We start from the raw sequence: 27,083 nt of genomic DNA on the forward strand, positions 1-27,083 counted from the left end.
GCGAATTTCGCGTCACGTACTCAGGTCCTTGCGATCCCTGCAGAGGCGGCTGAGGAGGATCTCCGAATAGATGGCGTTGATGGGCCCCTCCACTCGGAAGCGGGGCTGTTGCCTTCCTGGTGATCCACCTTCGTCGCTCGAGATCTCCACGACCTGCAAGGCACAAACCAGGGAACGTATTCATTCCCGTGTGAATCAAGGACAAACCAAAGCTTTCAAAAAATACTGCCACGCTTGAACATGTAATTCCATAGTTAAGTATTTATTGAGGCAAATAAGAATAGACATTAATGGGAAAATACGAAATACTCGTCGTCCACGAAAGCCCTCCGAAGATTGAGAATTTTAATGGAATGAATGACGGTAAGATTCTCTGGTGCTATCTTGATCCACAAAAATACGCTGAAAGATCTTCCAACAGTCAATAGATTTTACCGCACAATGCCAGCTTTGAAAGTGTGTCCAAATAAAAAAAATGTAGGTAATTGATATTGCCATTTTATTTACGTTATGGCTAGTTAATCAAGCTTTGAAAGTTGAACTCGATCATCCGAAAAACTCAGTGCCTCATAGTTAACGCATGCCTGCCACCCAGAGAGGTATTGGTCCGTTCTTCCACTACCTCATTTACTAGTACAAACTACTGTAAGACAGGTAGTAAAAATCAGTTCTTTTTTTTAACTTTTTGCCGATTCTGAAAACCCATATCAAAATAAAAATTAAAAACAACTGTAGGTTTATGAGGTTGTCGGTGTGGTAGATTTCCTTCCCTTAAGAAATACCACAAAATGAAATTATGCGATGGAAAAGAACCAATTGGGCGATGGGCATATTAAGTGTCGTACTCATGATATTTACGAAAAAATTACCTTGCCATTGCAGCATCATTTATCCACGGAAATGTGACGTTGGCCAAGGACTGCTAGCCAAATATTGCGATGTAATTACCATTTTAGATTGTAATGCTCTAGTTAAACAATATTATTATGTAGGTTAAGAAAGAACCTATTACAAAAATACATTTATCAACACCAGAATTCTTCGCAAAACCAAGGGAGAACGTTCATCTCTTTATTTACGCTATTCATTCATTAAATGTTTTCTGAATCGAGAAATGAGATACTCTGAAAAGTAAAATAATACTAATATTTTTGATTAGTCAGCAATGGCTCAATACAATCTATCCCAGAACCTATTTGCAACCCTTTATGGATGAATTCATCTTTAGCCAAAATATTGTATCTACAGGAGTCTTTTTACAACAAATAAACATTTTCCACTAGACTGTTCCGGTTTTGCTTAAAATATCTGTATTAATTCACATGAACAGAGTAATCCTAAAAAAATTACTCCCGAAAAAACTATTTGCCATAAATACGCTTTTCCCCAAAAGTCAGTGACTAAATTCGTTTCCGCTTATCACTCCAGCAATATGACGCTGAACCATATTTAAGCTAAGGTTATAAATAACAGGGTAATTAGGAGTAGGGAGTAATACAGGTATCAGATCGTCCTGGGAAGCCACAACCGTCACAGGGAAAAGAACTGGCCCCCCTACCCTGCTTACGTGGTCCGTGCAATAAATGCTCGAACTGGTGCAATCTGCGAGGAATACGCGTCAAGCTTTTTGTTGAAGAGCGATAACAGTTACCAAAAATTACTGAAATATTGACAGCTGTTTACAGTGATAATGATCGGAATAAAACATCCGTTTTGAATTGGATTAAGTGTTTTAAAGATGGCCGGCAAGACGCCACGGATGATGCAAGGCCGGGACGACCTTCCACCACCTGTGTTGACATTGGCAACATTCACCTTGTGTGCTCCCACGTCCTTAACGATCCAAAAACTGTCCGAATGATAGCCAATGAACTGAATTTAGAAAACACATATTGCACACTAATTTAATCGAACATGATAGATGGATCGCTCACCATGACAATGGACCAACACAATCAACATTGATTGTTCGCCAGTTTCCTGTTCCCAAAATGCAAAAATGTGATGATGGGATATCACTGGTAAGATGAGGACACAATAATGCAATGAATGACAAGAAAACTAAAAAGTCTAACTGGCGAGGACTTCCAAGGGTGCTTTAAACAGTGGAAAAGAAGATGGAATAAGTTCATAGCACAGAAGGGAGATTAATTTAAAGGAGGCAAAATCGATGCTGACTAAATTTTGAAAAATAAAGATTGAATGGCCTCAGTTCGTGTCTTCATTGCACAGAGTATTATGTGTGAATTTAACATGCCGTCGGGCTTTGTACTGGGTGAACTCTATCATCACCGACTAAACCAGCATAAGGGTTGATTACTGTGTTTATGGTTATAAACATACATACATAAATAAATATACTATATACATATAATTATAAATATATATACATATAAATAATATATATTTATATATATGTATATATAAATAAATACATATATATATATATATATATATATATGTATATGTATATGTATATGTATATGTATATATACATACATATATAGAAGAGAGGCGTTTGTTGGGAGAAATCCTATGGAAGCAGGAAAAGTGGATGAAGGGGGTATTGGCCGGCAGTGGGATGTTGAAGACTGTAATAGAGGGGAGAATGTTAGGCAAAAAAGGAAAGGGAAGGAACAGGATAGGGATGTTGGATGGGATGAAGGGAGGAAGAAAGTACTCAGAGATGAAGTCCTGATATAGAGTAGGATGCTGGATTTGGTGTTTGGTTAGAAGTCACAAAATGTTTTATTTAGTGGTTGTGTCCATCCAAAAACCAACCTTAACCGGTAGATTACCTAATAATAATAAATAATTAGGTAATCTGCCGGTTAAGGTAGGTTTTTGGATGTACACAGCTCCTAAATAAATATTTTGTGGCTCCTAGCTAAACAAAACATCCAGCATCCTACTCTACCTTGGCGTTGGAATGCTGACCGGAGGACCCGGGTTCGATTCCCGGTCAAGCCACTCTGGGCACCTGCAGCTCCACCCAGGCTATGTGATTTTTCGGGTACAAGGTCTTCCTGGGAAACCACCAGCGGCACAGGGAAAGGAACTGGCCCCCCTATCCTGATGTGTGAATTTCACTGAAGTGAAAAGTCATTGACGTGAATCATGATACATATGAATTAAGCAATAGCGAACAAAGACAACCACACGGAAACACCCAAAAAAAGCTAACATGTCTTCGAATTTTCAGCGGTACAAGCTACGCTGACGCCACCCTATGAAAGACACTGGATAGAAGGGGAAGATTGGGAAATGTTTGCTTGGGGAAGAGTTTGGAGGGGAATTTTTACAAGAATGGGAATAATATGTAAGTTATTGGGAGCGGAGTAGGGATATAAATATGTGCAGATCTGGCTAATAAATGCCTAATTTTAATACCAGGGTCATTCCAGGAATTCAGGAGCCAGATATGCTTTATTGTTTTGAGTTTGAGTGGAGGGTCGGAGGGTGGGAAGGATGCTAAAATAGATTTACTATAGCATTTTTGAAAGGGAGAGCTGTGTTTGGAGGCGTGTTTTGGGATAGGGAGCAACCCAATCGGGGAAGAATTCTTGCATGAAGCCCGGGGGCTATTGATTCTAGCATTAAGAGTTGTCGTACACTATCCAATATAAAATGCAGGGCATAGTTGGAAATTTAGAGGGTAAACTACATTGATGGAAGTACGTGAGGAGTAGGGAATTAGTGGGAGAGAGCTAATAAGCGAGTGGGAGATGAATGCGCTTCGGATTTTGAAAATAGGACATTTCGCATCTAGATTTTTTCAGGGCATAAGACGGGGCGGGGATTTAAGGAGTGGATTGGTTGATTTAAGTAGATCTGATAAGTTGTCTAGGCGTTTGAAAGTAACGGAGTGGCACTTGGGAAAGACGTTGTCGGTGGAAATATAGTTTTTTAGGATAGGGTAGAAGTTTTGTAGGATTAATCTCAGAGACTTCAGACCAGGATAGTATGCGGTGCGAATTGAATGTGGGTGGGTTTCTGCGGTGGAGGAAAGTTTGGGAGTGCAAGCACGTCTTCGGATTCTTCTGTTTTGGAGGGATTGAGGATAGCGAGCAGATTTGAGGGAATGGTGGGGATTTGAAAGATTTCGTTTGATTTTCCCGAATCACCCTCCTATGTGCAAATGTATCATCATTAATAGACAGAAATTCCACACTTCTGTGCACATAAAACCGACCAACAAACCACAATCCTTAAATTATAACAGTTGCAGACCATATCATGCCAAACGCTCCATTCCTTACTCCCTTTCCATGAGAGAACACACTGAATCTGCCATCACCTCAACTTCGACCTCGATTCCTCAAAAGACTCATCACTTACAGAGGGAATCAGAGCAATAACGTTAATGGGAAGTCTTTTTCATAAAAATTCCTCACGTTATGTCACGGCCGTTTTGTTGACCAACAAACCGAAATGCTCGCGTACTTTGGGAGTGAGTTGGTATTTTCCGAGTCGTGTTCCCTTTTCCGGTGCATATTGAACTACTGCGCTTCCTTTTATCCTTATTTACGGCCCATGCGCCTATGCTCACAATTGATGTTTACTTCTTAGTCAGGTTAATTGGGGCCATATCTTTATTTTGGGTACAGACCTGGCCATAAAGTTAAATTTGGGAACTACGCATTCCCGTTGTAGAAGTAAAGGTGAAAATCTATAATCAGTAACAGTAATTTTGCATTTATAGGCTGAAATTATACAATGCCTGGGGGAAGAGTTTTCAATCCATAGTAGATAGGTGATACTAGGTTCACTGAAATTCACATACACCGTAAAATACTTAAAATTTAAAATTTACTATCCATAATCTCAGTGACAAAGATTCTCAAAGTTGTCAAATATTTTAAACGCCGATGTTTTACTATATTTACAGATTGAATTTTAATGAATTATGGTTAGACTAAACATAATTTATAGCTGCAATTTTGTCATTTTCACTCTACCATCTTTGTCAACAATTATAAAAATCGCAACATTTGAACCAGTAAGCGGGCATAATGCCAACCTTACTTATTCAAGCTTTGCGAATGATTTAAAATAAATAAACATCAATAGCCTGTTTGAAAGATACGCATAAATATGATAATAATATTGACACTATTGCATTCATTGGCACTACAGAGGTGTATATATATATATATATGGGCAGATATCTATGTGGCCATATTTAAGAGACCTTCCGATCCGTCCCCTTAATATAACTCATAACTTAATACAATACGCAATGCAAGTACAATAAACATGCAATCAAATGTATCGTTCCAAATGAATTTCTTGGATCAGATACCTAAGCAGGAAATAGTATTAGCAAAGTGGAATATATAATCATTGAAGACGTTTAACAGTAGATAAAATAAAAGAAATATGGGTAAGATTTATGCGACGAAATGTTGGTCCGTACATACGCCATTAAATTCACTGTTGTTCTGAGGTGAAGCGAGCCATTAACAAGAACCAGCGACGGTCAAATGACCATTGCCGTTATTTTATTTTTTCATGATATTTGTGTATACTATTTTGTGAGTTGGTATTGCTATTTTGTTCGTATTTGTATTAGAGTTTTCTAGGTTTTCCTGTCCTTTTGGTATGCTTTAAGCAAGTGTATACGGACGTAAACCAAGAACAATTTATGATTTATTTATTTTTTATGTGAACACCTAACTTATGAACGCTTGATGTTTGATAAATTATGAAATAATTTTAGGATTATGTTTAAGGGGATTAAAAAGGAAAAGGTCAATGAGAGCTGGAAGCCCTTTCGTTGGTCCTCGGCCCGTGAAACAAGATGAGACTGTTTAATTAAATGCTTTTATTATTATTAACCCTTAAATCATGCTTATCTCCTTCAAAATGCAACCCTTGGCTGTCAATACAAAGCTCCCAGCATTTTCTCCAGCTTTCGAATGCCACCTTGAACGCTTCTTTGGGAACAGTCTTTAAACCTGCGGTACAGTTTTGTCGGATGTTCTTAATAGTTTCCAATTGACATCCTTTCGAGTTGGAATTCAATTGAAGAGAGAGGAAAAAGTCCGCTGGAGTAATTTCCGGAGAGTAGGGCGGCTGTGGAATCACCGGTGAGCTGTTTTTGGCCAAAAGCTCGGTAACCTCAATGATGTGTGCGTCGGTCCGTTGTCGTGATGAAAGCACCAAGATGTTTGATTCCATTTGTGTAGTCTCTTTTGCAACATGGCGTGTCTTAGCCTTCTCATTATTTCTTATTTAGTGCCCCCCATTGCTTGTTCTTTGGGGACCTTCACGTTCGATCGCGACATCCAAGGTTTTTGGGTCGTTGGGAAGATGGCTCTTTCCACGGTGAGGACTGGGCCTTGGTTTCTGTTTCATATAAACCCAGGTTTCATCGCCTGTGAATTCATCGTTTACTTCTCGGTACTTCATGGGTCGAGGTTGTTCAGATTGGAAGCGGTTCTGCCAACTCTTCCCGTCTCATAGCTTCAATGCCGAATGTCTCTTGAATCTTTGTTTAAGCCTCAGTTGGAAATTTTCCGAGTTGAAAACGAAGTCCAATGCACACGTACGGCTTCTGTAATGCCTTCATTCTCACCGACACAAGAATTTCCTCAGCGAGCGTGCGCAAGCTCGGGTAAGAATCACTGTTATGCGGACACAAGTCGAGAGAGGGCCACGAGCAAGGCAATGTTTTACTTCTCACGGACGCCGCTGGAAGGTAAAACCTCACTTCTAGGGATCCATCAAGCTTTTTGCGTGTATAAAGACCAGTCTCATATTATTTTGCACATACCTTGTAAGTAAATATTTCCCCCAGAAAGTCCCCCTTTTAGGCGTACCTAGAAATTAACTTATATATACTGACCATGGAAACTAAGAATTTTCTAAATATTTATTTCAATAATATTCCCTATCCCAAAACAACATAACTCTCAAGGTGATGTTTACGTATCCTTTTGCTAATTATGGTTAATTTATTTTAATACTTACTAATTGCAAATATATTGTGATATTTTTGGTAGTTCGCTCGCCGGAGCCGGACGTATTAGTGTTAATATGGAGGACCGGGAATCTGAATTAAAATGCACCGCAAAGAAAATGCATGAACAGCAGGGATTAAGAATGCATCATTCCCAACGTTGAAATATATGTAGTATCATGGCTAAATGTACTAAGACAAAGGACGCCATTGTGCATATTTGAAACCCTGAGCCCACTACGCAATAAGGACTTAATCAAATCCACCGTGGTAATTTACAGATTAAATGGAATCAAACCTGAACACTTGCCACGTAAATAGTGCCAATGCTTGACGGGGGAAGGCAAAGCTGAATGTCAGGAATTTGTTTGAAGTAGGATTTGCTTTTAAATGGTATGACAAATACTAGCAACATCTTTGTCTTAACTAATAGAGTACCCATATATAGAAAAATATATTCAATCCCGCTTCATTGAAATTATTAGTCAATTCTCTGCAGCAACCCACCCGAATAATTTCCCACAATTGATACCAGAGCATGACATGGGAATAGCATTAAGCTGTCACCATGGCTGACCCTAAGCGTTACAAATGTTCGAGAGGACAAGTCAGGAATGTCTCTGATCCCAAATCAGCTGGACAAAATAGCCTGCTAGAAATAATTTAAGAATAAAATTAGGCATCGTAATATGGTATGCATAACCAGTTGAGAAATTGCCAAAAAGGCATAATAAAGTTGAAAACCGCGGTATACTGCGATTCAGATAGCTAATAAAGTCCCAAAGTATTTCCTAAGTATTTTAAACCCCAAATCGAAACTTATGGAGGGAGATTCTCTAATTTAGTTTAACGGTAAGCGGATATTTTCCGATTCTCAATAAATTTCTATACGAAAATGACAATACGTAAATGTATGACTGACGAAATACGAAGGAAGGTAATGCTAAAGTTTATTTAAACTGCTATTACACCTGAAGACCTTCATTATCTCATAAATATACAACCTATTTTGCTGCTAAAAGTCGCCTCCCCGAAGCGAGATCCTAAACAACCAGGTTTATTATATTTTAGTTTTGCTAGTGATTGGGTTACCTTTCCGGTCACCCTAATTAGCTTGGCAATTTTCCCGATGTGAGCATTTATTATGCTTGAACTTGCTCATAGCATATGCACGCCTGTAAGTCCACTTCTGAATGTATTGGAATACATGAGCATTGGAAATATTCCCGTTAGAGGCTTTTCAAGTGTTGCTGTGGTAATAGATTACAAAAATATACGATACACGATCTTTGGTCATTATACTTTAGACAAGGCTTTGAAGACATTACGAGCAACCAGATTCTGATCAGAATATTCTTACATTGGAAAGATATTCCTTTTTATATGAAGAATTTTGGCAAAGGTTCCAAAAAAATTCTTTCAATATTCCGTTTCAAATTTTATTTACATTATTGATTCTCTGCTTGTAAAAAGCAGCAATCATCGTTAACTTATCCTCAAAATTACTAAGGTTACAAAAGTGAGGTAATACAGGTATATAAAACGCTTCCTGCATCTGTGGTATACGACGCGTTTTCAATGTATTAGTCATTATTTTCGTTGTTTTCATTGCCCATACAATACTACAAATAGTTTTCCCATACACGCATTCATTTTTCCCACATGTAGATTTGACAATATTTCCATTATACCAGAGTTTTCATTGAGATATAATATGTAATAATATTTAAATAAGGAAATGGTTACTAAAATCCATGGATGAATTCCGATTTGATTAGGCAGTAATTAAAAATGGCAAAAACATCATCTCCGCCAGTATGGTGATAACTTTATTACTGCATGGACATGGAATTAATCTATATAAATATATGTATAAATATAATCATATATATATATATATATATACATATATATTATTTATTTTTATTAGGTAATCTACCGGTTAAGGTAGGTTTTTAGATAGACGTAATAACTAATTAAATAATTTGTGGCCCGTAGCAAAACACAACATCCTACTCTATATCAGGTCCCTCTTCAGCTCTGAGTATTTTCTTCCTCCCTTCATCCCTTCCAACATCCTTATCTTGTTCCTTCCCTTTCCTCGTTTGCCTAACATTCTCCCCTAAATTACAATCTTCAACATCCCGTTGCAGTTCAATACCCCCTTCAGCCACGTTTCCTGTCTCCATTGGATTGCTCCCAACAAACATCTCTCTTCGCACACCATACAAAGTACTTCCTAATTTTTGTTCTTCTCTGTCCATTTCAACTTCTCCATTCTTCTCCACACCCACATTTCAAAAGCCTCCAGTCTACGTCTATCCTCCTGCTTCAATGCCCACGTTTCCGCGCCGTACATAGCTACGCTCCAAATTAAAGTTTTTACGAGTCTGTTCTTAACATCCTTACTCAACGTCCCCGTCATTAACTCCCTCCTCCTTGTAAAAGCCTCTTTGCCTAGCGCAATTCTTCTCCTTACGTCCTTACTAGTTCGACCGTGTTGGTCCAAAACACTACCGAGATACGTAAACTGTTCTACCTGCTGTAGTTTTTACCCTCCTATTTTAATGTTCAATTAGCCTTTTTCTTTCTAGAAAATCGCATAACCTTTGTTTTATTAATATTGACTCTGCAATGCTTGCAGCCCCTTGGCTGACTGACAAACTAAAGCTTGGTCATCAGCAAACCTAACTGATTTTACGAACCCCCGCCAACTTTCATTTCTACCTCAAGTTCTTCCCATACCTCTTTAATCATTTAATCTGCATACAGATTGAACAGCAACGGTGATAATGGGCAACCCTGCCTTACACCTCTTCCTAACACCGCCCAACCGGACTCCCCGTTCCCCATTCGTACCTGAGACGTCTGAGACATGTACAGGTTACGGATTAGCCTCCTTTCCCTCCAATCTATACTTATTTTCTTCAATATACTCATTAGTTTTTCCCAATTCACTTTATCAAACGCCTTTCGAAATCTACGGAACAGGCAAATACCTCCTGGTTGTGTTCTATATTACTCTCGATTATTTATCTCATTACTGCAATGGCATCACGCGTACCTCTCCCCTTCCTAAACCCAAACTGATCATCCCCTAAGTAATCATTTGCCCTACTCTCTATCTTTTTGTTTATGATCCTTAGAACAACTTTAGCTGCGTGGGATATCAAACTTATCGTCCTGTAGTCCTCACATGATGTAGCCTTTACCTTTTTCGGAATAGGAACTAAAACTGATCTCACAAAGCCTTCCGGCCAGATTCCTTCCTCATAAATACTACGGATCAGCCCATATAGCCTCTTCCTCTCACATTTTCCTAAGCCTTTTAAATGTTCCGCGGGAATGTTATCCACCCCCTTGGCCTTATTTAATTTCATCTCCCTTACTACCCTTTCTATCTCATTGTCTAGTATGCCTGGACCTAAGATATCTTTCTCTACGTCATGTTCCTTTTCTATGTCTAACTTTGTTGGTCCAAGCTCTTTACTATACAGTTCTTCTATATATTACTTCCATCTTTCCTGGATATTCCCTGCCTCAACTATTACCTTACCCGCCTTATCTCTGACTGCTATCGTTGATCTCCCTTTCTTACTTCCAGATAAAGATTTAACATTGCTGTACAGCGCACCGATTTCACCCTTCCTCTACAGACTTGCCATATCCTCGCACTGCGTCTTCCACCATGCTTCTCCTGCTTTATTTTTTCCTCGCTTCAATTTATTGTTCAATTCTCTGTACTTCATTTTGCCTAATTCTGTATTTAAATTCTTCCATTTTCGCCGCTCATCCATATTTGTAATCATCTCATCCGTGATCCATGGTTTCCTAGTCCTTTTCGCGTTAACGGTTCCAATAGTGTCTTTTTCGGCTCTAGACAACCCTTTCTTGAAACTTTCCCATTTTTCTTCGATAGTACAGAGCTCTATACCATCTTCCATGATTTCCTTCATTTTCAAACATTTTAATGCTTCTACAATTCATTTTCTGACTCTCCCCCCTTGCCTAATCTTTTTGAAACGGACGCTACATTTCATAACCACTAAATTGTGGTCAGAGTCCACATCCGCTCCCGGGAAGCTGTGTGAATTTATCGCACTGTTCCTAAACCTGTGTCTAACCAGGATATAATCTAGCTGAGACCTTTCTGAGTCACCTGGCATTTCCCATGTATACCTGCTTCTTTTGTGGTGTCTAAAACAAATCTTGGTGATGACTAGCCCCTGTCCCCTGTAGAACTCAACTGCTTTCTCCCCGCGGTCATTCCTCGTGCCTAAATCGTAGTCCCCGACCACGTCACCATTTCTTCCTTCGCCCACCGTCGCATTCCAATCCCCCATCACTATCAAATGTTTCCCTGCCGGAACACACGCGATCACGTCCTCTAACTGATCGTATATCCTATCGACATATTCTTCTTTATGGTTGCTCGGTGGCATGTATACCTGAATAATAACCAAGTTCCTCGGTTCTGCTTTTATCTCTATAAGTAATAATCTATCCGTTAACTGCTCTCTGTTGACTACGCTTCATCCTACCCCTTCATTTAATACTATGGCAACCCCTCGTTGGCTCTCGTCCCCGCCGCTGTATTATATTCTATACTTATCACTCCAGTAGTCCTTGCTATCTTTCCATCTCACCTCGCATAGACCTAAAATATCGATATTTCCCCTTTCCATCTCTCGCTTAACATTCTCCAATTTCCCTGTCCTCATCATTGTCCTAACATTCCACGTTCCTATTCTAACTAATTTGGTCTTCTTCTCCTGCGTTTTCTGTCCTGCTGCTGCTGGTTTTCCTTTGCAAGTGTTTCGCGGGATGACGACCGCGGAAGCCTTGCCTCCCCCGCTGCCGGTCACGACACACGGCGTATTGGGCCGAGCCCTGTGGTTGCCAGGACTCAAAATATCTCTATTGTCCATCACATTTTTCTTGGGAATGATAATTGAGGTGGTTTCCCGTTGCCTTCATCAATAGTGTTTTTAACGTGACACCATCACTTACTGGCCGCCTCAGTGGGGTCTCAGACGGCATTGCAGCCGCCTCACTGAGGAACAGACGCTGCGTGGACTACCTTTCGTCTGGCTCGTAACCTTCGACCTATCTGGCATGTGTGACCCTACCAGGAGCAATGATTATTACTCCCGCCAGGACAGCTCTAGGGGTCATCGGGACGCACAAGCCCTTCCACCACGTGATGGTTATAGTCCGAGGAGGGATATATATATATATATATATATATATATATATATATATATATATATATATATATATATATGTGGGTCGCGGTAGTCCAGGGGGTAGAGCGTAGACTACTGATCGCAGGGTCCCGGGTTCGATTCCCGGACAAGGCACTTACGGCACCTGCAGCTCCACCCAATCTATGTGATTTTTCAGGTACCAGGTCTTCCTGGGAAACCATAACCGGCACACAGAAAGAAACTGGCCCCCCTGCCCTGATGTGTAAATTTCGCACGCCGTCAAGCTTAGCATTGGGTGAATTCTACCATCACCTATTAAACCGACCTTCGGGTTGATTAATGTATTTATGGTTTATAATATTTATTTTATTATTTATTTAGTAAAAAATTGTGCACATACAGCAGGATTGCCAATTTATAGTGACACGTATAACAGCAACATATAAGGACACAAACATACAAACATCAACAAGACTATACTATTGAGGGAGGTGTGAGAGATGTGTCAGAGAAAGGTTTATAAATGTGTTGGCTGGGAGTGAGAGGGGGTCAATACTTTCGGGAGGGGAATTCAGTAAAGCGGGGAGGGAAATAATACATATACATACATACATACATACATACAGACATAAATATATATATAACTGCATCAATCTATAGTTAAATTTACCTTATGAAAATGGCAGGCACATTTACCCTGTAGGAAGTCCTTATACCTTGCGATGGTGATGTTAAATGTATCGACAACCTCCATATGGTGTTGCCTGGCAAATTCAGCCAAACCCATTGAATGTAAAAGTAGTTTCTCTTGCTGTACCTGGGGGAAATCAAAAGTTGTTAGGACGTCGCTTCCGCAAGTTTGATTTTATGTACCAGAAGCTTCTTTCCCAAGTGCCTCTGAAGTGTCATGGAAAGTTCACCTCTGGTTATAGTTTTTATTCTGGCAATAAGTTTTTTTATAATCAACTCAGTCTTATCTGACTGTTAATATCACGCCGAATCATAAATAAGTACATGTTCTGAATACGTTTCCAGTACTGATTAGGATGTGTGTGTTAGAAAATGCGCATTCTGCTGCTTCAAACGTCTGTAAATTTAGCTATCTAAGTCACATTTTTGTATATTTTGGAAGAATTTGAAAGAGTCTTAAGATCGAATCGCAGTTTTTAACGAATTTATCACTTTGTAATACATTTGCAGGCATTGACATGAGGGCAGTAATCCTAGTGACCATAAAATAAGAAAAATATATTCTTAGCACATATTCCATATGATTAGAAATAAAGCAATTAATTTGAAGATTTGTCTTGGTCCATTCATTTATTTACCTTTGGAAGGTAGTGAACACCTTCAACTTGCGTGTGAAATCCTGAGCCAAGGGTCTTTACAATTTGGCTGGCCCCTTGCAATCCTTCCCTATACGTAGAAAAAGTTAAATGTTAGACAGTGCTAGTAAGTTTTTCCAAATTGAGCATTAAATTTGCGTGTTGACTTATGTAAATCGTGCATCATTATTAATATGAATATTATTGTATAAATAGGAGCATTAAAAGTGCACGAATTGAAAATTTAATATTGCGAGTATATGCATTATATTGAATTAAATGGAAAATCTAGTGGACGTGGGTATGTAACTGCGCATATGATGAAAGTGGCATGGTTCAGAGAAGCTGAGTTATAACGCCATATCTATGTGCGTTCAATTTAAAATTCAATGATGTCGTCTTCTTATGAAGTAGCTCTTATCCCTGCTATTTAACTGAGCACGTTCCTTGAGTAAAATTGTACCTAATCCTCCGCTCCTTGTGAACCGTTTCTGATCATAGTTCATCACAACCAGAAGGATATTAAAAAATAAATTATTTCCACATTAGATTTTTGAAATATGGCATCAGTGTTTCAAGTATATTGCTTATCAGTAAACGTGAAGTTTATTCACATATTTTTAGCTTGATCTTACAAAATATCTCTGAGATGAAGATCAGACATCTGAATATACAATTAAGAGATACAGAAAATGAAAAAGTACCGAAAATGTTCCATTATTTTTTCATAAATGATTGTTTTATTCATGTGTTAAAAGATCAAGGCAATCATCGCAGTGAAAACGAGCATTCATTGAGGAGCCGTCGGTACGATCGAAAACCAGGTGCATGCCCTATATCCGCGTTCATGCAACACCAAAATTGTCCTTCGAGTATCAGGCCTGCCGTTTTTTTTCTTCATATCCATCTCATGCATTTAACTATTTTAAAAATTAAGCGATATCAAATATAACCCAATCGAACATTATCGATAATCGTAGAACTGAAGTAAGTGTCCACGGTTTGGTATTTTATAGGTAATCAATTCCATAACCAATCCCACATATTTACACCCTTCCAAATGTATCGCACTCTTTTCACAGAAATCGTCAACTATTTTAGCCACCGTAATGACTAATAATAGTAAATCGATTAATTACCAATATGTGTGAAGTGACAACGTATTATTTCTACCTACCAGAATTTATTGATGAATATTTTCTTACGATTACTATTCGTTCACAAATAGGGACATATTATAGCAATGGGGGTATATGGAAGTAATAATACTATTTATGGCCAAAAAAAATTCAAACTCATATTTTTACCTTTGCAATGTCCGTGTAAGAGCGTGCAGATGCTGCGTTGCTAGCCAGTGGACCCCTCCGACAATGATAACCGTATCGCTATTGTTCTGAAGAGGTTGAGACCTTAAAGGAATTAGATACTAATGCATACGGCGAAAGTACACACTGGAATAATAGGTGTAATGACATCTCAAATTACGTTTTTGATCGTATGTACTATGTACCTTAAAAATAGCCATGTGTCTATACATTTTATATGGAATGCATATCTTTAACAATTAAATTTATGAAATTGGTCATAACATGCCTAACTGTGTGGAAGTTATCCATAACGGATAGAAGAATGACACCTTTGCTAATTTATTTGGTATCATCATCCGGTTCATCTTTAGTCAAATTTTCTTAACGGAAAGATAAATTTCAACTTTGTTAATTCCACTTAATGCTCGAGTCTTCCGATCCGGGTTCCAATGCATAGTATCTTCTTCAGATTCGAAGAATATTTTATGCATTGAAACCCTGTGCTTTAGTTTAAACATTAAGTTGACTTGAAGAAGCTGCATTTTTTTCTTTTCGCTAAAAACATGTGTAGTAAGATTATCCACAGACATATATTAATTACGATATTCCTGGGATAAGTTTTGCTTGGGTCATTGAAAAAATAAAGATTGCAACTTTTCTACTCCTATATTGCTCGTTGATGAAAGGTTTTGAATTTGATTGTTAACCCACGGTATAATAATCATGGGAAATATTGACTCGAAATCACTCGTTAATATTTAGGTTATGTTATGTTGAGGAGTGTAAACAATCAGATATTAAAGTGTTTATCACATACTGGTGGCCTCCACTCACCTCAGTAAAAGTTGATCGAGTGCCTTCTCAAAGACGGGCCTTTCGGACGATGGCAGCCAGAATTGAGGGTAATAGCCGAAAGTGAAAGTTGTGCGGCCCTTATTCAAATTGTCGTAGACTCGGATGTAATGGGTCTTGTCACAGGCGCCCAAGGAACCATTGAGCCGCTCCATGATGTAGTGCATAATGCCACGGTTCGTCGAATCTCCCAGGAACAACAACTGCGAGACAAAAAGTGACAGAAATAACAAATAAATAGCGCAATTCAAAGAAGCCTTCGGGAAATTTGCTCGTTTTAGTGTCGCCTCAAGAGACTTTGGCAGGAAATTGTCACCCTCCGTTTCACACAATGAGAATGATCCGGACTCGTAGGCCATTGAATGGGTCGTTAAGATCGAAGCCTATCACATGGCTGTGGAGCACATTCGAAGAGGTTTGACGTGGGCGGCATTGGCATTTAGGAACTTTCGTGAAGAATGAGTCAGTTCTGAATGAGGAGAGAGCGACTTATGAAGGACACCCACATCCCGGCTGGAAGTTACTCCTAAGATAATTATACATTTAGGAGAGCGTAACACCTGCGCACTAGGAATTGTGGAAACGAGTGCCGAAATCACGACCGCTGGGAAAAAAGGTATTATATTTTAATGTGGTCAATCGTGAACAATGAGTGACTCGATAGCTCAGTGAAACTCCCGAGGGGCTATGACTGCAGTGAGTTTACATGGATGAGTGCTCTAATCCGGCCCGAGACGGCGGCCAATGGCGGCCGACGGCGGCCGACGGCGCCGGAAGCGACGCCAAGTAGGACCGCGGTTCCAATACACTTCCAAATTTGCACTCACCTTCTTCCCATCGAGGCAGCGCGCAACTTCCTCCCTCGAGACGTAGCGGTGAGAGCAAAGGTAAGGCTGCCAGCGGGCCGCACCCCACGAGCAAGTGTCCCGCCGAGAGCACGACTGGCACGGCAATATCCAGCGGCCTGTCGGGAGAAAAATACTTTCGGTCATTGCATGTATTGTTTACTTTGCTTAATACCCCGCAAATTAATGGTCCCTAACTTTCTGACTACTGTGGGCCGGGGTGGACCAGTGGTAGCGTGTTCGACTCTCATTCCGAGGGTCGCCAGTTCGAGACCATTTCATGGAGATTATTTTTCTGGATATTCTGCGGGAGAATATTTTTCAGCGGTCGACGGCTTTTACACGCAGCACAAAATGACCCCACTACTGAGAGGAAGCAGCTCTCAGTAAAAGGCAATGATGGCGCAGATCAAGGAGATCGGCCCGGCATCAACTGCCACAGCTTGGGGCGAGAGTGAAGTTCACGGAATTGGCCGAAGTACTGCGATGCGGAAGGCAACGGGAAACCACCGCATTAAACCCCCGAGGAGATGCAGCCCTGAACAATGGAGGGCTGCAGTACACCAATTCTAGGATTGTAATACTAAAAAAAAAACTTATGTGATAAAGCAGAGGCCATTTAAAGCGATTGAGATGAGTGAATAATGTGAATTCCAGCTGCAATAATACTCCATATAGACTAACCAGCAAGCACGTGGGTCACTATTTCTCCAAACACACCCAAGTGACCCAGTGTGGGTTCCCCGTGCTTGTAACTTTGTTTTTGCATCCACCCCTTCAAACAAACCTAGTGCCAATCAAGTTTACGGTCTCAGCTAATTCGTTTTCCATTGATTTACGACCGTATGCACGTTCATTTTAAATTCACAGGTCTTATAGAGCTGCAAGATATGAAATACCCATGAATAAGGTCACTTTAAATAACAGTAGGACGCAAGCGTAAATTAAAAAGATGAAATTTCACCCGCGGGGAGCCATCTATTGCAAAATAGCAGGTTTCAGGGAGATAACCACTGATACATTCTGCAATACACCGAATAGTGAATATAGCTCATAGCGGAAATAACAGGCATGTTAAGTCGTGCGTTGTAATTTATTAATGAACACAATCATTACAAACAGAATGACTCCGATCGAATTTATTGAGGAAGGAGAGATGAAAGCCAATGTTGGTGTTCTTATGTTCATTAGAAATGTTTTGGCCAGTATATGCCTCTTTTATTTACATGCAATGAATCAAAGGCGCTAGTTTATCTTTTCATTGATTATTTAATAGAAATGAAGGCAATGTCTGTGCAACTGCGTAATATTTAGATTGGTGTAACATTTGCGTAAAAATTTTAATTCAAAGAAAAGAGGGCTTTATTGGTATTTCAAAGAATGCATAAAACTATGGATGCATAAAATGAAAAAACAGGGATCGGATTGTTCTCCTGTAAATTTATCAAAACACGACCCATGTACAACGTACATCACCTTCCGATAAACCCTCAGCAATGTTGATTGATAAAACATGGGCCGTTTTTATGTCAATTTTTATTGGAATATCAAAGTAATGTTTTTACTTAAAATAGATGCTAAAGAGTGACGCTTGAAGTTATTAACGGTACATGAATTTCAGATGATTTCACAAAGGACTGAAGTCTTTCAAATGACCTGAAAGCCATTATTTATAACTACCCGTAATGCAAACGGCGAAGCCTTTCAAATGACCCGACTTATCTGCCGTTCCGTCTAAATCACTTGGTTTCTAAACATTGCCTCTATTTAAAAATTCTCGAGCAGTTTCTGCGTCTGCAAGAGTGAGCCTTCTCCATCTTCGGGAATATCAAAATGTTAGTAGGTATTTATTAACGAAGCGGGTGTTCGATTTGACAGGAGTTTTGGACGCACCACTTTTTTCTACTTCAAATGGCGTTTTACTTCGTATGAGTCATCAGATGTTAGAGGTACTTCCTATTACGTACGAACATTCTCTTTGTGGATTTTTAGAATAATTTTTGATAACGCTGTAGTTTACGTCTAGTAGTCGAGTCTCCAGCCAAATGCGTGAATTCCGAATTAGCGGGACGCACTCTTTGTGTCATTTTTGTCAGCTGTGCGCCAACACAAACTTAGCACCGTTTGGATTACGGCTAGTTATAAATAATGGCTTCCCATATCCTCCCACGGACCGGATTGACGAAAGCGTCGGCACGCTACGCGAGGGATATCCCTGCGGACTGCAATCCAGGTCGGCCCCCTCTGGTCGGCGGGGAAGGGAACGCGCCCGGGCCGCATCATCGAAAGGGACGGGAGTGAATGGAATTCGTCCGAGTGGGTGTGCACGGAGTTCCTCACGGAGAGGTGGGAGGGTGTGAGTCGGATGAGGTGAAAGGCAGAAAAAGAGAGGTTAGAATGGCTGTAAGGGGTTGGGAGGTGTCTTCCATGCGTGAGGTGAGAGAGGGGGTGAGATTGAATGCAGCGGGGGGGGGGGTGCGAGATGGAGGGGTGTGGAAGTCCAAAGGATTAGTCCCCGGGAGTTTCTCGGGTGGGGCCAAAAGTTGGGGAAGCGAGCCCTCGGTCACAAAGGTCAAAGTCAGAGCCTAACAAATTTATGTTGCGTTTTGTGACCCATTAAGGTGGACTCCGTGGGTGGGCGCCGATGTTAATGGTGCAACGAAGGGATGGAGGGGGTGCGGAGGAGTTTTATTCTTTGGGAGGAGCGGCGGGCGATGGAGGGAAGGTGGTCTCCGAGAGAGCAGGCTCACGGCCGGCAGCCGGGTCGGCCCCCCCTCCCAATCCCGCCGCCCCTATTTATTCTGGGCGGCCGCCATCATCAAAGGTATCAAAAGCGTATTCGAGCCGACTCGGCCCCGTCCTAGCGCCGGTGCAGGGAAAATGGAGGGGCCGGGGCGGAGGGGAGGAGGGAAAAACTCCATCACCACCTCCACCTCTCTTCACGTACAAGTGGCAGCCATTTTGTTGAAAGTTTCCTCTGATGTGTGTGGGAACGAAGTAGGCTCGAGACACGAAAGTGTGTGAGGGCAGGTAGGACCTGGGGCGAGTGGCCCGTGCTTGTAGGCTTGTGCTTTGGTGAGCATCGGAGAGGGAGAGGGAGAGAGGTAGCTTTCTGGGAGTGGAATTTGGACCGCGAGGAAAAACTGGAGAGTGGAGAAGGAAAGGTTTCCGGAAACTAAAATCTTTAAGGGCGTCCCGCGGGCGTCAACAAGGCTTATGGAAAGTTAGTTAGGAAAGATTGTATTTGATGGGAGAGTGAGTGGAGATAACACGAGGCCGTAGGGGAAATTTATCGTAATGGCGGTGTTGTGTGCGTGGTCGAGCATTGAAAGGAAGTAATTCCCGATCCATTCCTCGATTCTTCTCACCCGTCCTCCTACACGAATCGTCAAGTACCGACCGATAGATAGGTCCGATTTTAAGTGAGAAATTTCGACACGTTGAGCCTGTACTTTATTGGTGGATAAATTAGAGCTTTTATCTACCCTCCTTGGGGTTCATTTAATTTTGACGGGCCGACGCATAAAATGGATAAATAAACACTCCCATGTAGGGCCACATACCGAGATGCGGTGCGCGTCTAAGTCTCTACATGACTCCAGAGGGTTGCGTTCCATTAGCTCACACGTGTGAAAAGTGCATTCCGAAATAAATAAACTTTATCTATACATATTGAAATGGTGCACACCAGGGAACTGTTGGCCGCAATGGGTTGGTCACTTTATATATATATATATATATATATATATATATATATATATATATATATATATATATATATATATAATTATTATTATTATTAGATAATCTACCGGTTAAGGTAGGTTTTTGGATAGACGTAATTACTAATTAAATAATTTGTGGCCCATAGCAAAACACAACATCCTAGTGGGGAGCGGGGATAGGGAAGGAGTGAGAGGGAGGAGGTGGAATTAGCATATAATCGGAAAAAAAAAATTTGCTCAACACACCTAGTGCAACATCCAAGACCCAGGTTTCAACTTATAAAGTCGTAATCAAGGCCATGCGAGTCGAAACAAAGGCCATGCCCACCAAAACTCATGCCGAAGAAGAAAGTAGTCTCCTTTCCAATATGAATCGCTTCCACAAAGTGACACTTCCGACCATTCTCATCAGTGAACGACATTGAGGTCCGGATGCTGATAGGCCATACAGAGCCAAATGAATGTCATTTCAAGAGTTTTAATTCCACAGGGTTATCGGATGTAGGAAGAGACGCTAGGATGGAAACATTGTAGCACTGGTTGAAGGGGTTTTTTTGACGGGAAGCATGTTTAGGGATGGGGAGCCCCGCGGACGAGGAGAAGGGATTGCACGAGGCGCGGTGGTTGTTAATCCTAAGATTCGGGGGTGTGGAACATTGGCCTATGTAAAAGGCCGGGCAGAGTTTTTAGGTCAGAAGATAAACAACATTCTTGGAAGTGCAGGAGGAGTGGGGTAAGGGCGGGAGAGAGTTAAAAGGTGGGATGAATTGCGGTGTGGTGGTGAAAATAGGGCAGGTGTTACATCTTCTTCGATGACATGGAGTGGGTATGGCCCTGGGGGTGTGAGGGGATTTTGAGAGCGGCTTGGTGGATTTGAGGATATCTGCTAGGTTGGCGGGCCGTTTGAAGGTGACAGAGGGGCATTTGGGAAGAAGTTTGGAGGAAGTGTTGTGATTTTTGAGGATGGGGAACAGGACTTTGAGGATGAATTTGAGGGACTGAATGCCTGGGAAGTAGGTAGTATATATTGAGAGAGGGTGGGAGTCTGGTTGAGGCAGGCTTGGGGGTGTAGGAATGTTTGAGTATTTTTTATGGGGAAGAGAATCTGGGTATCCTCGTTAGAGGAGGGAGTGGTGAAGATTGTTGAGGTATTTGTTAAGGGATTCGGGATGTTTGCAAATACGGTGAACGCGGATAGAGAGGGAGTAAGGGAGGGAGCGCTAGGTATGGGAGGGGTGGCAACTGCTGTAATGAAGATATTGCGTCTTATTAGTAGGTTTAGTGTGGACAGAGGTCAGGAATTGGTTATTGCTGAGGGAAATATTGACATCAAGAAAGGTGATCTGAGAGGATGAAATGGTCGAGCCATAGGAGGGGTTGCAGAGGATAATTGAAATGGAAATTCTCACCCTAGACACAGAGGTGGAGGTTTGCATATGAAGGTCTGAATCTAATTCCCATGGCACAGCCCTTTATTTGGAGGTAATGGTTATTGTTGAAAGAAAAGGAGTTGCGGGTGAGAATGAAATTAGGAAGATCAATGAGAAATTTGGTGCTGGGGATGTGAGGGGTAGGGCGTAGGGGAGAGGAAGTGGCGTAGGGAAGAAAGGCCTTCTTGGTGAGCATATATATATATATATATATATATATATATATATATATATATATATATATATATATATATATATATATATATATATATATATATGATTTCGTAGACGTAACACGAAAGTGCCGAATAGTACATTACACAGTAACAAACAATATAGAAATACAAAAAAAGATATCACTCACGCGTTATTTCTTGATAATTTCGACGGAATTCTACTCCGTCTTCATCGGATGATAGAGAAGTAATCATTACTACTTCTATTCATGCATTGCTACTTCTCTTCTATATTACTTCTCTATCTTCCGATGAAGACGGAGTAGAATTCCGTCGAAATTATCAAAAAAAATGCGTGAGTGCTATCTTTTTTTTCTATATTGTTTGTTACTGTGTAATGTACTCTATATATATATATATATATATATATAGTATATATATATACATATACACATGTATATATACTATATAATATATATATATATATATATACATATATATATATACATGTATATATACATATATATATATATTAATATATATATATATGTATATATATATATATATATATATATATATGTGTGTGTTTGTATACATAAACATATCTTTAAAGGAAGTCTCACGGATGTGAATTTAATTTAAACGGAGATTTGAGATAGTGCTAGCGAATAAAACACAGAAACACATACAAACGAAACTCATACGTATTCCGAATTAACGGTGGCCGAGCCACCTTCCTCTAGGGAGGTGATTCCTCCACCCCTTTCCTCTGAGCTTAACACTCCCTTCGAGAAATGCTATAGGGTCTCCATTCCATAAACCCTCCCACCCTCCGTGCCTCCACTCAAACTCAAAACAATAGAACAGGCATATATCTGGCTCCTCCCTTCCTGGAATGAGCCACATATTAATATCAGACACTGAAAACCCCAATATCACGATATTTTCATCTCCCCTCCGCTCCCAAAACCTTCCATATCAATCCCTCTCTTCCAAATCTTTCCCCCACCAGTCCCAAACATTTCCTCACCTTCCTATTCCAACCACCGATCTCTCCTCTGGAGACCCTTGCCTCAGTTTCTACTCTCCATAGAGGATAGTGGTTTGTCCACTGAAATATTGCAATACCTGTATCATTTGTATGTTTTTTCTGTTTTTTGTGCGCTAGCGCTACTCCGCATCTCCGTTTAAATTATTATTCCCATCCGTGAGACATCAAGATTTATAGATTTCTTTGCTCAACCTGTGCAATAACGACGCATTATACTTTCAATTTATTTTTTGTATGTATTTAATAAATATGATTTCGCGTACATCCCTTAAAACTGTTGCCACTTCCTTGCCAGCCCATTGCACATTCTTCGCCTTGCTTTGAGCCTGATCACAGTAACTCGCTGTTTCGAGTGTTTCGAAAGGATTTGAGTGTGGTAGTGTATCCATGTTTCTTTCATAGTTATGTATGTATCGACAGAGTTACTCTTCAAAACTAATCAAGGAAAATGCCGGGAAAATGTCTGGGATACATTACGGATACAGCCTTGTCATTTATAACTGTTTTAATAAGCAACTAAACGTATGCAAGGCTGCGACGGAGGTCTGTGGGAGAAGAGTAGTTTTTAAATAAAGAATATTTTGGACCAATAACAAGTAATTTATGGAATTCAGCGCCAAGGTAGCTGTTATACAAACTTCAATAAATTGTATGCAATTGCAAAGATGATAGGTATACCTTCAGGTGCATGTATATGTTAGCTGGTAGTTTGAGTGTTTGCATGTGTGTGGGGTGTAAGTGTTCTTGCATGAATGTATATCATGTTTTCTGTGGATGTATGAATTTGAATGTGGTTTTTGCATGCGGTTTATTTTCTTTTCTAAATTACGGGTAGTGTCTTAACACCCCCCGCCACATGCCCTTGCGGCGGCTTGCGGGGTATTAAGTAGATGTAGATGTAGACATGTTAAGTTAGACCTTTAAACTCCATATTCGAAAACTATGCTTCCATTATTGATTTTACATATTTATTTCGATCAATCTCTATTATTTTATGATTTTCATTTTTCATTAACTGGTCAGATTCAGGCATGACATACCAGCACTGTACAAGAAATGAAATTTTTACCTCAGAAACTTTTAGTTAATTGATAATTCATTTTTTGAATTTCTCAGTTTCTTCACTGAACACAGTTTTAAATGGACTTTCTTTGAGGGAAAACTATTCCATTAAACGCCAATGACATTTAAACCTTTTACTTTGTTTCACATATTCTACAAAATTTGTCTAATTTTTCTTAGCGGGGCGATTCGTACCAATTTGTTACGGCTTAAGGTGTTTTCCTTTTATTTGTTAAACTACACAAAGATGCAGTTGATTATTGGGAAACATATTTAAAGAAGATAATGAAACAAATATCAGAGTATTAAGAAACAGCTTACAGTTGAGCTCAGAATAATATATAATATATGCATGTACTTTTAAGTTGGGATTATATTTCTAACATTTTAGCATATTTTATTAAATTTCCGCTTGCATCTAAACATTAATCTTCACTTCCACAGGGAATATATAAATAGAATTTTCTTTAATGTTGAAAAAACGTCAAAACCCAGCCGGCAATTAGAAAAAAACCCCAAAAAAATACGATAAATGTAGAAGAGGCGTTCAAGAGAGTGGATTTCAATCCAATACAAGAATGACATACCAAGTAACCAATCCAAACGACATCCAAACTCTTAGCCTTTTAATGAAAAATATATTTGCTGCTACAAAATAAATTGCGCAGGAATAATTAGGAATTGTCGATAATATTGGTAAAGTACACGATAGTTTCTTACGAACTTAAAAGGTAGCTGATGATTTAGGATGTAATTCATTTATGTTTAGGAGTAGGAAAATTTTTCTCGCTATAACAATATATATAAATGACGAGCTCATTGAATTAGAATCGATTTACTCACCACCTCTCCTTCTCCTTTAGAACTGTATTACTGACCAGACTGTACTCTCCCCATGATACATCTGAGAATGATAATGAGATTTCGAACCTTATAACGCGCAACAAGTCAAACTTTGTATTGCTGGCAAAAAAGTTAGCTATTGTTTAGTAAAGATTTTTGCTTCCCGATCTGGGCAAAATAAATGTTAAATTGAAGTAAAGTCACCGGAAAAGTGGCGATTGTAAATTGAGTGCATCGAAGCCAAATTAAAGGTGCTAAGTTTTCTTCGCCAATTCGCCTTCGTCTTTTTTTCATTTGATTCACTAAGAAAAGAAAGTTGATCCTAGGCATTTTTTGCATTTTTTTGGGGACTTATTTTTAATTTCTGAAAGTTTCTCAGGGAAATACGCTCCAGAAACAACCCAATTTTTAAGATTATAGGTGTAGTGATCCGATTAAAAATTAATCCGTCTAATTTTTTATCCGATTCTATAATCGTTGAAATATTTTTAAGGCGCCAAGTTAAAGGCACACGCTTCTCTCCGCATAATTGTCGCTTTTATTGAATTGTTAGCACTAACAAAAGACCATTAATCCTGGGCGTTTTGTTGAAAATTTATCTTTCGAGAGTTAATTTGTAATTTCTATGAATTTCTGTGGTAGAAGTCTTCCGGAAAAAAATCTAGTTTTGAAGTTGGCGAGGTAAAGACAGGGCCACGAGGTGCAGACGTTTCAGGGCCGGAAGGAATGAGGAAGCGTCCCTTAGCGGAGTGGAGAAGTGTATTGTCTTGCGGGTTGAGAAAAAGGAAAGGCCCAGGATAATACATGGGGTCCATGAAAGTAATGGAGGCCCAGGAAAATACGTTGGGAGGGAAGACGCCAAGGAGGCGTGTGAATGAAGGGATGAGAGGGAGGCAGGGAAGACCGAGCATCAAATCAAAGGTTTCCAGCGCCCTCCCATGAGGGAGGGTGCCAAGGAGAGAAAGGGTGGGGTGTGAATCCTCAGGGATGTGAGATAGGGTGGGGAGTGAAAGGTGTGAGAAACCCTTCTACTTTCGTGGAGACCAATATGATTAGAAAGGGCATCCGGCGCGAAACTCCCATGGTCATAAGCGAAGGTTTTTATTATCTTCATGTTTTATCTACTGCAGTGTAAAATTACCGAAATAAGGTAATTACGAGGCTGGCCGCAAGAGTATATGACCAAGCAAAGAAAACACAAAAATATCGGAAAAAATTGCATTTATTTTTCAACATAATGTACTTTTACCTGCAGACATTTTTTTCCAGCCATATTCAATAAGATAAGTACCCTTTCTTTATTACGAGCTATGTAGCTCCTCGAAATAGCCATTAACTGCCGACATCACTCCTTCACGGTTGAAAAATCTTTCTCTACCGAGCCACTTTTTCAAGTTTGCGAGCAGAAAATAATGCAAAGGGGCTAAATTTGGTGAATGGGTGCCATGAGGTAGCAGTTCATACTTAAATTCATGAAATTTGGCCATTGCAATAACGGATTTGTGAGCTGGTGCATTGTCTTGATGAAAAAACACTTTCTTTTTCGCCAAATGTGGCCGCGTTTGTTTGATTTCTTCGCTCAAACGTTGCAATAAGTTCGCATGCATAATACTCGCCGTTGATAATTTTTTTCTTTTTAAAGACAGTTGATAAAATTTATCCCAAGCGCATCCCGAAAAACCGAAGCCATAGTATTGCCTGAAGATGAAACGGTCTTCTTTGGAGGCGGTTCTCCCTTTTGAATCCATTGTTCTCATTGTTCTCGTCTCGGGTGTGAAGTAGTGGACCCATGTTTCACCCATGGTTATGAAACGGCGCAAAAATTTCTGCTTTGTTGCTGCTAAACTTACCTGAACACTCAATTGAAAAATTTATCGACACTGGTTTTGCTCGAGTGTGAGCAAACGCGGCACCCATCTTGCACACAGCTTTCTCAAGTCAAAGTTTTCAGTAAATATGCAATGTAGGGCACTACAGGGAAATGCCTACTACAGGGACGCACCCAAAAGCGGTAGGACTGATATTCTCTGGCGCGAACGGAGCGGTGAAGGGTGGTCTGCCTGGCAGGGTAAGGTGGAGGGGGCTCTTAGCAAAAGACCAACACCAACCTCAGTCGCCTGCGAGCTGTCGTTGAGTGAGGACACCGTTTTTAGTGAAGCAAGTTTTTTGTCCGCGTCGAAAAACAAAATGAATCTGAATTTAGAGCAACGTTATTCCGTGAAGTTTTGTGCGAAACTCGGGAAGACGGCAACTCAGACCCTCGATATGATCAAGCAGGTTTATGGGGACACTGCCTTAA

This window comes from Hetaerina americana, unplaced genomic scaffold, assembly GCF_022747635.1.
Source record: "Hetaerina americana unplaced genomic scaffold, ioHetAmer1.1.p SCAF_16, whole genome shotgun sequence".
Classification (NCBI taxonomy): Eukaryota; Metazoa; Arthropoda; class Insecta; order Odonata; family Calopterygidae; genus Hetaerina; species Hetaerina americana.